General features: G+C 46.0%; 1 protein-coding gene and 1 pseudogene across 2 annotated transcripts in view; both read left to right on the forward strand.

The window, feature by feature from the left end:
• Positions 1-15,069, forward strand: part of LOC109615482 (zinc finger protein 501-like) — a 1,152,720-nt gene that overhangs the window by 674,224 nt on the left and 463,427 nt on the right. The gene's annotated exons all lie outside the window — the stretch shown is intronic.
• On the forward strand, positions 10,084-12,457 carry LOC117595326 (annotated as a pseudogene).

Consider the following 15,069-nt stretch of genomic DNA (forward strand, 5'->3'; position numbering starts at 1 on the left):
CTATTGACAAGTTTTCTAAAGCCTCTGGGCTACATTTAAACCTAAACAAATGTGTAATGTTAACATTGCATGAGTCTCCTTTGCAGTCATTATCTAATATACAAATTAAAAAGGAAGTGAAATATTTGGGGTTACTATTTCTAAAGACCAAGATGTTATGGAGAATAAAAATGTTGAATAACATAGATAAATGTAAGTCCATTCTTAATCGATGGCTGCAGAGAGATCTTAGCATCTTTGGAAGGGTTCTTTTATCTAAAATGGATAGTTTGTCCAGGCTCATCTATCCAGCCTTCTCCTTGCACATATCGTCTCGAATGATTAAATTAATAAATAAGGTGAATTTTAAATGTATTTGGAGGAATAGATGTCAGTATATAAGAAAGGATGACATGATTAAAAAATATGAAGACGGGGGTGTGAATGCGATCAATTTTGACATAATGAATGGTGTTTTGAAATTAAAATGGTTAAAATCCTTTATTCAAAATAGCCAATCTTTTTGGTTTATTGTTCCCAATGCTATCTTTAATAAATTGGGGGGAATGCAATTTTTATTATGTTGTGACTTTGAGTGTACCGCGTTACCAGTTAAACTTTCAGCCTTCCATCAGCAGGTGCTGCTCTATTGGAAATTACTGTTCAAGCATAACTTCACGCCTCACAACACTCCAGTTTGGAATAGTAGATATATAAAGTTTGGCAGAAAATCTGTATTTCTTGAGGAATGGAAATCTAAAGGGATTTGGGCTATTGCCCATTTCTTGGATGATAATGGAGATTTGGTACTGCATAGAGTTTTGTGAGAAATTCCAATTACAGTGTAACGTTCATATGTTTGATAAAATGATCAGAGCCATACCAATCCCTTTTAAGATTAATGGTTAAAGAAGACATGTTGTACTCCAAAATCTTCCCAGAACTAAGACAGCTCTCCTTAGAAGGTCATGATTTCTGTGATAAAAAATGCACAAATAGAGTTGTCAGAAGTTTTATTTTACAGGCGAATTACCCAAACCCAATTAGACGCGATTATGTGCCTAAAGATTTTGATTTGGTTGAAAAATAATAATAATAATAATAATAATAGGTTAAATTATTTCTCTTTTCCCCTCCCTCCTAAAGTTAAGGAAGTGCACTTCAAAAATATTTACGAGATTTATCCTACTAATGAATATTTAAGATTGAAATTTAATTTTGAGGTGAATAATTGTGTTTTTTGTGAAACAAATATTGAAAATTTAGAGCATATCTTTTTGTGTGATATGGTGCAACCCTTTAGGAGAGAGGTCGAGAACTGGTTAAGATCTAGGAGGTGTTAAAATCCCACCCCTCACAGTGAAATTGATTAGGTTTGGTGTTTGTATGATTAACAAAGAGTGTGATTTAATTATTAAATTGTCTTTTATGTTTCGGAAAATTTTTCATTCACAAAATGTAGATGGTTTCAATCCAAACCCAACTTTATCCAATGGCTGAATGAGATTAAACTCTTGTGTAAATCATTAAAATTGGTTCTAAATCAGAAGGCCCTTAAATTGTTCTCTCTTTTAAATAAGTTTAAATTACTTTAAAAGCCCCTTATTTTTGTATTTTTTTTTAATATAATTTGGTTCTTTATTGTGAGTTTTATTTTGTGTTCTTTGAAATATGCTCAACCTAAGGTGAAATAACTGCTGTTATATTCAGTGAATTGTTAATTTACCTTGTTTGTGTTTGTTAAAGCTTAATTAAAAATAAAAATAAATAAAAAGATCTAATTTCACACTTACGGTTCATGTTTTTCGTATGACCTTTATTACGACCATACCAATATACGAATATATTTTCTTACGATCCTAACAATACGTACGCTTAATCTTTTGGCAGATATCTAACTCCACAGAACGGGACCATTTCAAGAATCAAAGTTGTAAAAACAATATTTTAGCAAGACGAAAGTGCACAGCAGGGAAGGGTTACAACACAGAGTAACAAAGAAAAATACTGTAATGGAACCACTTACCATTTTAGCGACATTTATCTATGTTCGTAATTCAGTAAAAGTACCTGATGTCTGAAACAATTAAACCAACTGCTCCGATACAGACCATAGACTGTATAAATAATGGACGACGCCCTTTCGCTCTTTTCCATTGGTGAAAAATGAAGCCACCAGTGTCCTGATACGACGCAGACATCTTGGACTTGCGTCTGCGCAGATAGCGATCTTGGGACCAGTTCTGCGCAGTAGTTATGTGCAGTAGCGAGAAGGAAGTAAAGCCGCGAAATCAACGGCCCCACCCCTGTGCCCCGCCCTCACTCTCCCTCGCAGAATGCGCATACCGTAATCAATCGCAAGTCCAAGTACAGTACAACCTTTGCTTGTTAAACCTAGACGATATGTTATAGCCTAACTTACATCATGTTTAACCTTAATTTAGAATAGGCCTAATACAAAAATTATTGGTAACTTCTAGCTAACGATCACCTGCTAGCTATTAACATGGCTATTAACGAGGCTTGTTGTGTTTTAGCTAACGTTAGCTAGCCCATTACATTTATTTACTAATTAAATAGCTTATAAATTTAACTTACCGAAAAAAATTCAAAGATCGATTGGAAATGCCAGATCGGTTAGCACAATGTACTGCAGAACAACCCATTATGTCCGTGTGAAATTATATCAATTATAGAAATTTAGAGATTAAATGTAAAGTTCCAATCTCCTCAGTCCTCCGAAGATTCAGTGGCTCCTCGGCTCAGATAGCTGTCAATCACAGCTGTGAATCACGACGTCACACCACCGTTTTTAGAGCATTAAATAACTAACTAAAAACAAACTTATTTTAAAAACAAACTCTTGAATTTACATTAGCGTGATACAAACTACAGTAAATGAAAGAAACCAGCTTCGGAAAAAAATATATTTGTAGGGTAATTTAATTGTTTAGTTGGTCTCGCGTCCCATTGAATAACATGGGGAGGGCGGGGTTTATGACCTATACTGGGACCACTCACTAGGGGGCGATCGAGACGTTTTGGCTTCACTTTTCAGGGCTTGTGCAGCACGCTTGATACAGACAGGTTGCAAATTCTTCTTCCTCTTCTGCTTAAATTGTTGGCTGATCTCATCCATTGAAGGTGCATATACCGCCACCTACCGTACCGGAGTGTGAGGCAGCTCATGGCCTACCTTTCCAATAACCTCCTGCTCAGACCTGTAGCCCAGAGAAATCGACTTACAGCGTTAGCCACCACCCCACTCCCCTTCCCACCCCCCAGCAATCCCCTACATTCCACTTCCTCCCCTCCCATCTAATCTTCTCTCCCATTCAGCATCATGAAAGGCTTCAAGGCAGATTTATACTCCAATGTCAAACGCTTCTGCGTAGGATTCGCGGACAGCACGGAGACCCGCACGAGCACCAGCTCAAAAATCTAAAAGCGCGTATCTACGCGTACGTGAACCGCACAAGTGATGATTGGTTGGATGGTGGAGGGAGGGTTTTACAGAGAGTACGGAATTCCGGCCAAATTTGACTTCCTGTATCAACCAAGCGTGCCGCACAAGCCCTGAAAAGTGAAGCCAAAACGTCTCGATCGCCCCCTAGTGAGTGGTCCCAGTATAGGTCATAAATCCCGCCCTCCCCATGTTATTCAATGGGACGCGAGACCAACTAAACAATTAAATTACCCTTCCAATATATTTTTTCCGAAGCTGGTTTCTGTCATTTACTGTAGTTTGTATCACCCTAATGTAAATTCAAGAGTTTGTTTTTAAAATAAGTTTGTTTTTAGTTAGTTATTTAATGCTCTAAAAACGGTGGTGTGACGTCGTGATTCACAGCTGTGATTGACAGCTATCTGAGCCGAGTAGCCACTGAATCTTCGGAGAACTGAGGAGATTGAAACTTTACATTTAATCTCTAAATTTCTATAATTGATATAATTTCACACGGACATAATGGGTTGTTCTGCAGTACATTGTGCTAACCGATCTGGCATTTCCAATCGATCTTTGAATTTTTTTCGGTAAGTTAAATTTATAAGCTATTTAATTTGTAAATAAATGTAATGGGCTAGCTAACGTTAGCTAAAAGACAACAAGCCTCGTTAATAGCCATGTTAATAGCTAGCAGGTGATCGTTAGCTAGAAGTTACCAATTATTTTTGTATTATGCCTATTCTAAATTAAGGTTAAACATGATGTAAGTTAGGCTATAACATATCGTCTAGGTTTAACAAGCAAAGGTTGTACTGTACTTGGACTTGCGATTGATTACGGTATGCGCATTCTGCGAGGGAGAGTGAGGGCGGGGCACAGGGGTGGGGCCGTTGATTTCGCGGCTTTAGGGCTTTACTTCCTTCTCGCTACTGCGCATAACTACTGCGCAGAACTGGTCCCAAGATCGCTATCTGCGCAGACGCAAGTCAAAGATGTCAGCGCCGTATCAGGACACTGGTGGCTTCATTTTTCACCAATGGAAAAGAGCGAAAGGGCGTCGTCCATTATATATACAGTCTATGGTATCAACAAAGACGAAACAACAATGGCGCCTGGAGGCATGTTTCAAATCGAGGAACCTTTTATAATATAGGACAAATTCTGGGCAAAGAGCCAGCTACTTGCCAGAAAAGGTGGAAGCTGATGAGGGACAAATATGTAAGACTAAAGAAGAAATGTAAAAGTAGAGATGCAGGAGGGAAAAAAGCACCTCCGTTTTATATAATGCTTTCTTGGCTGTAAGGGGACACAAAACACAGTGAAAACAGCTCAAATTTTGGCAAGGACATAAGGTAAGTTCAGTTTTATTAATTGGCAAATTCATTGATTACTTCTACTACAAAGTTGGCTAACTGGCGACGGAGATTAGCTGACATGCTATAATATTTTAAACACCCTCTTCGTCCATATTACGCATCTGCTGAACAAGCACACTGTATTCTAGCTAGTGTAGATGTAGTGATTGTATAAGTTAGTGAACTGTTATAAGCTGTTGTAACCAATGTAGATGTATTGATTATATAAGTTAGTGAACTGTTATAAGCTGTTGTAACCAATGAAACAAAATATTAAATGTCTGTAATATGAACCGAAACTGAAGGAGCACGTAGGAGAATAGGAAACCCTGTTTAAGCAGTTGCCGGGGAGAGAAAGATTTAGTATGTCTGTTTTGTGAGAAACAGGTCACAGGTCAGAGACACACACACATAGTCGGACAGACAAGACAGAAACCAGAAAGGGGGGCAAGGGGATACTTGCAGTTATCCTATAAGGAATAAAACTGGGATTGGGCCAATGGCACACACTTTGTAAGTTAACGCCTCTATCTTTTGGGCGTAGTAGAAGTATAAAAATGATGTTTTGAATGTTGATCCTTAGACATTGTGCGGCGACACGTGTCTCCAGAAGCTTCTGTAATAAATGGACGTATAACTACGGTAATTGCCCTGACTCCCTGTGTTTTATTCTCCTTTCCAACAAACCAACTCGGGGAAGTGTTATACTTCAACAATTTGGGGGCTTGTCCGGGATTGGAAAGAGGAGAAGGAATTCGATCTTGTCCAGACAACCTACGCGAGATTCACAGGTTCCGAGCCGGCTCATGATAAAGGTAAGCAGAGCCTGTTATATCTAAATCTGCATATTGGCTATGAACTAAATTGTGGACCTGTGGAAAACGTATTGGGAGACTGGTTTAAATTCAGGGGGTCAGGGGAACGGTCTGTGAGTTAGAGTCTCACTATAAGTCGGGTTAGAGGCCCGTTACCGGTGTGTGAGTTAGAGTCTCACTGTAAGTCGGGTTAGAGGCCCGCTACCGGTGTGTGAGTTAGAGTCTCACTGTAAGTCGGGTTAGAGGCCCGTTAATCGTTCTAGGGTTGACTACCCTACGCCACTTCCCGACGGGGACGGTGGAGAGTTGCGAGTTAGAGTCTCGGCAACCAGTCGGGTTAGAGGCCCGAGGACTTAGGGGCACCTCGAAGTATTTATTGTGTGTAAAGGTTCATCTGGGTTAGAGTCCCGGGGAGTTTTATAACTCCCCAAATTCTGTATCTGGGTTAGAGTCCCGGGGAGTTTTATAACTCCCCAAATTCTGTATCTGGGTTAGAGTCCCGGGGAGTTTTATAACTCCCCAAATTCTGTATCTGGGTTAGAGTCCCGGGGAGTTTTATAACTCCCCAAATTCTGTATCTGGGTTAGAGTCCCGGGGAGTTTTATAACTCCCCAAATTCTGTATCTGGGTTAGAGTCCCGGGGAGTTTTATAACTCCCCAAATTCTGTATCTGGGTTAGAGTCCCGGGGAGTTTTATAACTCCCCAAATTCTGTATCTGGGTTAGAGTCCCGGGGAGTTTTATAACTCCCCAAATTCTGTATCTGGGTTAGAGTCCCGGGGAGTTTATAACTCCCCAAATTCTGTATCTGGGTTAGAGTCCCGGGGAGTTTTATAGCTCCCCAAATTCTGTATCTGGGTTAGAGTCCCGGGGAGTTTTGGAACTCCCCAAATTCTGTATCTGGGTTAGAGTCCCGGGGAGTTTTAGAACTCCCCAAATTCTGTATCTGGGTTAGAGTCCCGGGGAGTTTTATAACTCCCCAAATTCTGTATCTGGGTTAGAGTCCCGGGGAGTTTTATAACTCCCCAAATTCTGTATCTGGGTTAGAGTCCCGGGGAGTTTTATAACTCCCCAAATTCTGTATCTGGATTAGAGTCCCGGGGAGTTTTGTAACTCCCCAAATTCTGTATCTGGGTTAGAGTCCCGGGGAGGTTTAGAACTCCCCAAATTCTGTATCTGGGTTGGAGTCCCGGGGAGTTTTAGAGCTCCCCAAATTCTGTATAAGAGAACTGGGTTCAAGTCCCAAACAGTGTTGGGTCAGGGACCCGTTCAGCTGGGTTAGAGGCCCGGGGAGTTTTGGAACTCCCCAAATTCTTTATAAGAAAACTGGGTTTGAGTCCCAAAAGTGTTGGGTCAGGTACCCGTTAATCATTTGTTAATTATTCTGAGTCTGGGACTCACAGTAACGTAAGTCAGGTTGAAATGGACGGGGAGTGTGAGAGAGAAGTTGATGACGATGGGCGGTGTCCAGGCACGGGAAAGTGGAAACAATTGGGGATACAGGTGGCAAATGTAATGACTGTTGTAGGCAGGATGGACCCAATTCAGAAAGAAAAAGAAGGGATAGAAGAGAAATTGCGACAAGTGGTGAGCGAGGCAGGATTAAGGATGGAGGAAAGGAGATCATTACATGTTATTTTGTGGAATAAGGAGAAGGAGTGTTCTAAAAATCGAGATAGAGTTAGAGACAAGAAGGAAACAGCCAATTTGGTCAAGAGAGGGAGATATAGAGAAAAGGAGAAGGAATGGGAAAAGCACAGAAAAGAATGGTGTAAATTAGCAGTGTGGTGTCAGGGCGTAGACCATGTGAACAAAGAGGAAAAGGGACAGAAAATTAAGGAGAAAAAGGGAGGAGAGATAGAACCCCCAGCATATGAAGATGACCTGGTGGTGCATGGTACCGTGTACCATTATATCCAGCGTTATGTTTAGAGAGTGGGATATTGTCTTTAGACACACAGAACAGCAAGCCCATAACTCAATTCACAGGAAAGCAAGATAAGAGAAAATTAAGTAGGAAGGCGGAGTCAGAGAGCGAGACAGACACTGAGGGGGAGGTGAAACCGTTCAAGGCAAGGGCAGAGAAAGAGGAGCGAGAAGGGGAGACGACTAGGAAAGAATAAACAAGAGGAGATTACTGGGGCCATAAAGAAAAGATCAGGCCGTACTAAAGGCAGGTTAGGTGAGGACTCAAGGTCAGGGTCGGACGATAGTGACACAGTGAGAAGGACCAGAACTAGGCAGAAAAAAGGGAATTCACATAGAGGACGGGTGGTACTCACGGGCAATGCAGTAGGGAGATGGACTGACTCAGACGAAGACCCCGACACAGACAGTAGTGGAGACGGGAGTAAGGGAGACGTAGACGTATACCCTCTGCCGCGTACGCCCCCACCAGAACATAAACTACACCATGACACAGTAGAATCAATTCAAAAGACTCAAAATAAAATGTATACGCGGTCACAAGCAGGGGAAGCTGGTTGTGCTGGGTTTCAGCTGCCTCTCTTTAGAGTGGGAGGCGGAGAACCGCGATATAAACCATTGGAGCTGGGACACGTACAGGCACTGGTAGATAAATTACCCCCGATGGGAGAGGGAGGTGGACTATGGTTGTCACAATTTGATAAACTCACAGCTGGTCAAATGTTGGCACTGGGGGACTGGAGGGCAGTAGCCGCCCGAGCCATGTCCGCCCAGGCTATGAATGAGATAGAAAAAGGGGCCGCCACTAGGCGGAGCCCTGACGACACTCCTTTCAGTCAGGTGGTCGGGCGCATAGCCACGGCCCTGAGGGGACGATTTCCCTTGCCCGCTGGGGCCCCGATGCCCAAGTTACCTTGGGAAAAAGAGCAACACCCTAGACAGTATCTAGAAGCATGTAAGGACACATGGGCCAAACACACAGGGCACCACCCGGGGAAGGGGGGTCTGCAGCAGGAGTGGTTTAGAAGGGCGGTCTTAGAGGGACTTCCAGAGAAAATAAAGGAGGCAATGATGGCAAATCCTGACTTGCCGGATAGTGAATCACACGTATGGGAAAGACACATAGTACATCATTTACAGAGGGCAAAAGATGAGGAGACAGAGAAAGACAAACAGATACAGGGACTGAAAGAGAACCTGTTGCGCTTACAGCTGGGTGAAGCCAAAGGGAGGCTCAATGAAGGGAAAAAGAAACACAGACAGATGGCAGCTCTAGGCTCAGGAGAACCTGACACACCCCATTTATACCCTGTTCCCACATGGGCACCCCAACCTCACGGTGGCCGGGGGGCATTCACCGCGCCCTACCAATCAGGGAGGGGAGGTTATGGTAGGGGGAGGGGGCGGGGTAGAGGCAGAGGGGCTCCAGGAGCCCAAGTCCCATACGGAGTCTGCTTTACGTGTGGTGACCCGAACCACTGGTCCAGAAACTGCCCACAGAACACTGCAGGGGGCAGAGGATACCCAAACCAAGGGGCAGCTCCAGTTCCCAACCCACACGCCGTCCCACCACCTAGTGCACCTGGCCAATACCCACTCTCTTATGAGGGAGGGTGGGACCAGGCGCGACGGTCTACAGGGGGGGAGGGGACAGCGGGGGAAGGGCAGACCCTATGCTGTCCCTGAATGTCGACGGGAAGGACTTCTCCTTTCTGGTTGACACAGGTGCCACGTTTTCCACCATCACCGCCCCTCCCGTCACAGGACTACTATCCTCCAAGACAGTGGAAGTTGTGGGGTTTGAAGGAGTGGGACAGACTTTGCCAGTGACATTTCCTCTTAAAACGATACTGGGTAAACAGGCCCTCAGCCATCCGTATGTGGTGTCGACAAACACACCAGTGAACTTATTGGGGAGAGACTTGTTGATAAAACTGGGGGCTAATATCTTGTGTTCTCCAGATGGACTAACTGTCACGTTACCAGACGGGACATCGACTTCAAGTGGAGGCCGTGGATCTCCCTCCTCGAGCCGTACTTTCCTCCGCCAGACCCCCCACATGTAACCCTATTTTATGATCGGCAGGGCGATGAGGTGTATAGAGAGGGGTTTGGGGATGTAGTGTGTGGGGACACGTGGCAGGTCGGGTCTAAATTCATATATGTAGGCCCTGAAGGGGTAGCGGCAGATGTACAGTTGACAGAGGAGCAGGATCAGTGGTACATGATGGCGGAGGAGTCCTTCCCACATGTGTCACTGGCACTGCATCCTAAACACCAAGCAAAAGACCTGGGGCCCATGGTTAAAAGGGCGGTCGAATGCACTGATTGGACACTCCCTCAGGCGCCAAACGTATGGTACTCACACAGCTGTAAGATGTAAAAATGGTTCACCTGCATTGACCTGGCTAACGCTTTTTTCTGTCTCCCACCAGCAGAGGAACTTCGTGATATTTTTTCTTTCACACATAGGGGCGACAATGGCGGCCCTGACGGTGGCCGCCTGCATCCAAGCTACAATGACGGTCCTCACCAGACTGGCTGAGAAAGGGTTCAAGGTGTCAAAAGGAAAGCTACAGCTGGTAAGGACGCAGGTCTCCTTTCTGGGCAGAGTAATCTCGCAGAAGGAAGCGGGGCTTTCCCCAGCTCACCGCACAACCATCCTCCACCATCCTAAACCCACTACGGTTCAGGAAATGTTATCATTCCTGGGCCTCACGGGGTACAGCCGCAATTACATCCCAAACTATTCAGGGCTCACAGAGCCACTTAGAGCGCTAGTTAAGGAGCAGGGAATGCGTAAACTTAAAGCCACTCTCAATTGGACTTGCCCGGCTGACCAGGCCTTCATTTTGCTGAAACAACAACTAGCCACCGCAGCTGATCTGGCCATACCTGATTACGCAAAGCCCTTTTTTCTAGATGTTTCTGAAACAGGACAAGTCATGAACGGGGTCCTGTTTCAGAAAAAAGGGGGAGATAGGAACATCCTTATGTACATAAGTGTAGGATTCGACAAAACCGAAAGAAGGCACCCCACCTGCACACAGCATGCAGCGGGAGTAGCGAGACTCATTCAAAAATGCGCACACATAGTGATGGGGCATCACCTTCAGATACTCACAACACACAGTGTAGTGGCGTATGTAAATTCACAGATGTTCACTATGACTTCCCTCAGGCAACAACACCTAAGCAAAATTCTCGGGGCTCCAAATTTGATTTTCACACATGAAGGGATAAATATTGCAGACCGAATGGGGACGGGGCTACCACATGAGTGCGCGCAAGAGGTAGTGAGGGAGAGTAAGACACGAACCGATCTGGAGGCAGAACCCCTCCCAGGGGCAGAGGACCTCTTCACTGATGGGTGCTGTTTCAGACACGAACAAGACGGCCTGAGGGCGGCTTTTGCGGTAGTGAAACTAACACCAGAGGGTTTAGTCACGCTGAAAGCAGAGAGGCTCCAGGGGATGCAGTCAGCCCAGAGAGCAGAAGTTAGAGCACTAATAGAGGCCCTTAGACTGGCCCAGGGAACAACAGTAAACATTTACACTGATTCGGCATACGCAGTAGGCGCAGCACACGTGGAGCTAGGACAGTGGTTAAAAGCTGGGTTTAGAACAGCAGGAGACAAACCGATTAAACACGAGGCAGAGATGAGAGAACTAGCTGAGGCCCTAGACCTGCCCGAAAAGGTAGCCATCATAAAATGCAAAGGACACGATAATTCAAATAGTGTAGTAGCTCAGGGAAACCAAGCGGCAGACACAGCAGCAAAACAGGCAGCAGGGTACACTCCGCGAGTGATGGTGGTAAGAGCAGAAGAGGAAGCGGGGTGGGGAGAAGGCCCTGAGAGAGATGAGCTAGTGAGACATCAAAAGGGGGCTTCCCCACAAGAGAAAACAATTTGGCAACAGAGAGGAGCAACAGAGACGAGCGGGCTCTGGAGAGGGCCAGACGGTAGAGTAATACTTCCACCAGCTATGCGGGGAGATAAATTTGCAGAAGCCCATGGGTTGGGCCATGTAGGGCCAGCACAGATGTTGAGGAACCTGTGCCATTGGTGGCACCCGTTTATGGTAGACATGGTACGTAACTACACTAGGACATGCACCATCTGCACACACCACAATCCAAAACCGACGGTCAAACCTGAGATGGGGGCGTTCCCCATGACGACGAGACCTGGACAAGAGATAGTGATAGACTACACGGACATGGGGGAAACAGTACGGCGGTGGCCGTTACATGTTAGTGTGTGTGGACATGTTCACAGGGTGGCCAGAAGCCTGGCCGGCAAGAAGGGAGGACAGTCAGACAGTGGTCAAGTGTTTAGTGAACCAGTACATTCCCAGATACGGCTTCCCAGAGAAAATTAGGTCAGATAATGGGACTCACTTTAAGAACAGTGATTTACAGAAGGTAGAGAGATTATTGGGCCTAAAACATGCTTTTGGCACTGTGTACCATCCACAGTCCCAGGGAAAGGTAGAAAGGATGAACCAAAACTTAAAAAACAAGTTGGCTAAGATATGTGCACAGACTAAATTGAACTGGGTGGATGCACTGCCACTGTCACTCATGACGATTCGATGCTCGTTAAATCAGACCACTGGGTTCACCCCATACGAGCTGCTGACGGGGAGACAGTTTCCAGGACCAGCCGCGGGGCCTGCGGTCCCGGAAGGGGAAAAGTGGCCCAAAGACCATAAAGTGTATTTTGATGAATTGCGAGCTCTCGTTTCAGAATTCACCAACAGAGTCGGAGAACGGAGGGACCTGCACCCGCTGGACCAGAACCTGCCCCAGGCGGAGTGGGTGTTGCTGAAGGTCATCAAGCGAAAGTGGTCGGAGCCAAGGTGGACGGGCCCTCATCAGGTGGTGGAGAGAACGAGTCATGCGGTCCGCCTGAGGGACAAAGGAGAGACGTGGTACCATTGGAGTCAGTGTACACCAGCGCAGGAGCCAGGGAGGTCGCTAACGGACCTCATCCAAGCCGGGAAGGAGGAGCTTTCCCCAGCGGGGACGGAAGAAGGACCAACACCAGCCGGACCGGTGCCAGGAGCGGACCCCAGGACACGGCAGGACCACGAGCGAGTGAAGGAGACAGAGGACGGCGCCAGGGGAATAGACTCTTAGGGGAAAGAACTGAAGAATACTGTAACAAAAGGGGGTATAGGACACCGAGTGGCTCATACCACTCGTACCAAGATGACAGGGTTACAGAGAAAGGTCTGGGGAGATGATAGTAAAATGAAATGGTATATGGGCATTGGTGGAATAATGATATGTGTGTTGTATGTTGCTACAGGTTTCCCTGGCTGGCGTCGAGTCTCCATCTCCACAGCGAGAAGGCAGGTGACACAAAAAGAGGACGCCTGCCTGAAGCAGGGAGGGGGTATTGAATTGGATTATATCAAAGGGTCACATACTGCTTTCACGTTTGACCTATGCTCGGTCATAGCTTGCGGGAGATATAATGGCTCGTGGAGGGATTACAACCTGTATGTGTGTCACACTCCAGATGTAGATAGGATGTGTGGCCTGATGGGACGTCTGCCGGGTGAGAGGTGGTGCCCGGGATGGGACGAGGTCCGAGCGTATACGGGACAGTGGCATCCCGGACTCCCGAGGGGACCGAATGCCACTATGTGGAGCTCATTTAAGTTCCAACGAGATTTCAGCTCCTCCCAGAATCCACTTACCTTGTCTGTCGGAGGTTGGGACACCTCTCCATACAGAGGCGCGGACACGACATATTTGGTTCTCGGAGTGGAGCATGCAGGGACTGATACCAAAGCGTTTATTAAAATCAACATTAGGGTGCCGACAACTAGCTCTCCAGCTGTGGCAGTTACGGGGACTGTGGACACCTTAGCAGGTAAGGTGCAACCGGGGTAAGTGGTAGAGGTGGACTATACCAAATTGAAACCATTAGAGGTGATCGAGAAAGCCACGGGGTATCACGAGAGTAATATTTGGCTTGATTGGATGTTGCAAAATGCTAAAGAACAAGATTTAGGGGACTGTGTGGCATGTGCCGCCGCCCGACCTCAACTATACACTGAGCCGGCTCCTTTGTATTCAGAGGACCCTTGGGGATATCAGTGTATGATAGCTCTTACACATAGCGCTTCCCCTGTGAATTGCATCACCCTGGCAAGGGTGTTTCCTCCGATAGCTAACGACACCCGGACGGGGCCGTTCACTCCCCATAAAGGGGAAGGGGGATATACCTGTTTCCGCTTCACCAGTCAGAAACCCGTGGTAAACGTTGGCGAGATCCCCTTGCAGTGGTGTAATGGTACGATTCAGAGCAGATCTATTATCGGACCCTGGGCCCGGTCTGGCCTGTATTACTATTGTGGGGGCACCCGACTCCTGGTAAGAATCCAAACAGGCACCCAGGGGGTATGTGCGATGGTACGGTTAGCAGCACCCTTAGTGCTGATAGGTGACCGAGTTAAAGCACTCCAGGCAAAAAGGAGCGATGCCCTTACTCAGCGCCGGCATAGACATGTAATAGGCCGTCGTTCACGTGATACATTTGACCTCACTGTGGACTCCCCAACTTATATAGATGCGATAGGGGTCCCCAGAGGGGTCCCCAAAGAATTTAAACTCGCAGACCAAGTTGCGGCAGGATTTGAAAATATTCCTATCCTGTCCGCTTTGTTCCCTGTCACTCCAAACAAGAATGTAGACCGCATTAACTATGTACATTATAATGTCTTACGTCTCTCTAATTTGACCCGTGACGCGATAGAGGGCCTGTCAGAACAATTGGGCCCCACCTCGTTGATGGCGGTGCAAAATCGCATAGCCCTCGATATGTTATTGGCAGAGAAGGGCGGGGTTTGTGCGATGTTTGGGGACATGTGTTGTACTTTCATTCCTAACAATACAGCCCCGGACGGATCGGTTGCTAAGGCGCTGCAGGGCCTTAGGACTCTCTCGCGAACTATGCACGAGCATTCTGGGATAGATAATCCGCTGGAGGAATGGATGACCTCAATGTTCGGCCAGTGGAAAGGTTTGATAATGTCTGTTCTTTTATCGCTTTCTACATTTGGTGCTATAATGGTTACTTGTGGGTTTTGTTGTATCCCATGCATAAGAGGGCTTGCCATGAGAGTGATTTCTACAGCCATTGAGAAGGCTCCAGGATCACCACCAGGGATGCTGATGCCTCTACTGGAGCAGCATGACCCGGGAGAACTGGAGCTTGGCGAATAGGGGTGATCTCTCTGGGGAGAGATCAAAAGGGGGAATTGTAGATGTAGTGATTGTATAAGTTAGTGAACTGTTATAAGCTGTTGTAACCAATGTAGATGTATTGATTATATAAGTTAGTGAACTGTTATAAGCTGTTGTAACCAATGAAACAAAATATTAAATGTCTGTAATATGAACCGAAACTGAAGGAGCACGTAGGAGAATAGGAAACCCTGTTTAAGCAGTTGCCGGGGAGAGAAAGATTTAGTATGTCTGTTTTGTGAGAAACAGGTCACAGGTCAGAGACACACACACATAGTCGGACAGAC

Source organism: Esox lucius, chromosome 11 (assembly GCF_011004845.1).
Source record: "Esox lucius isolate fEsoLuc1 chromosome 11, fEsoLuc1.pri, whole genome shotgun sequence".
Lineage (NCBI taxonomy): Eukaryota > Metazoa > Chordata > Actinopteri > Esociformes > Esocidae > Esox > Esox lucius.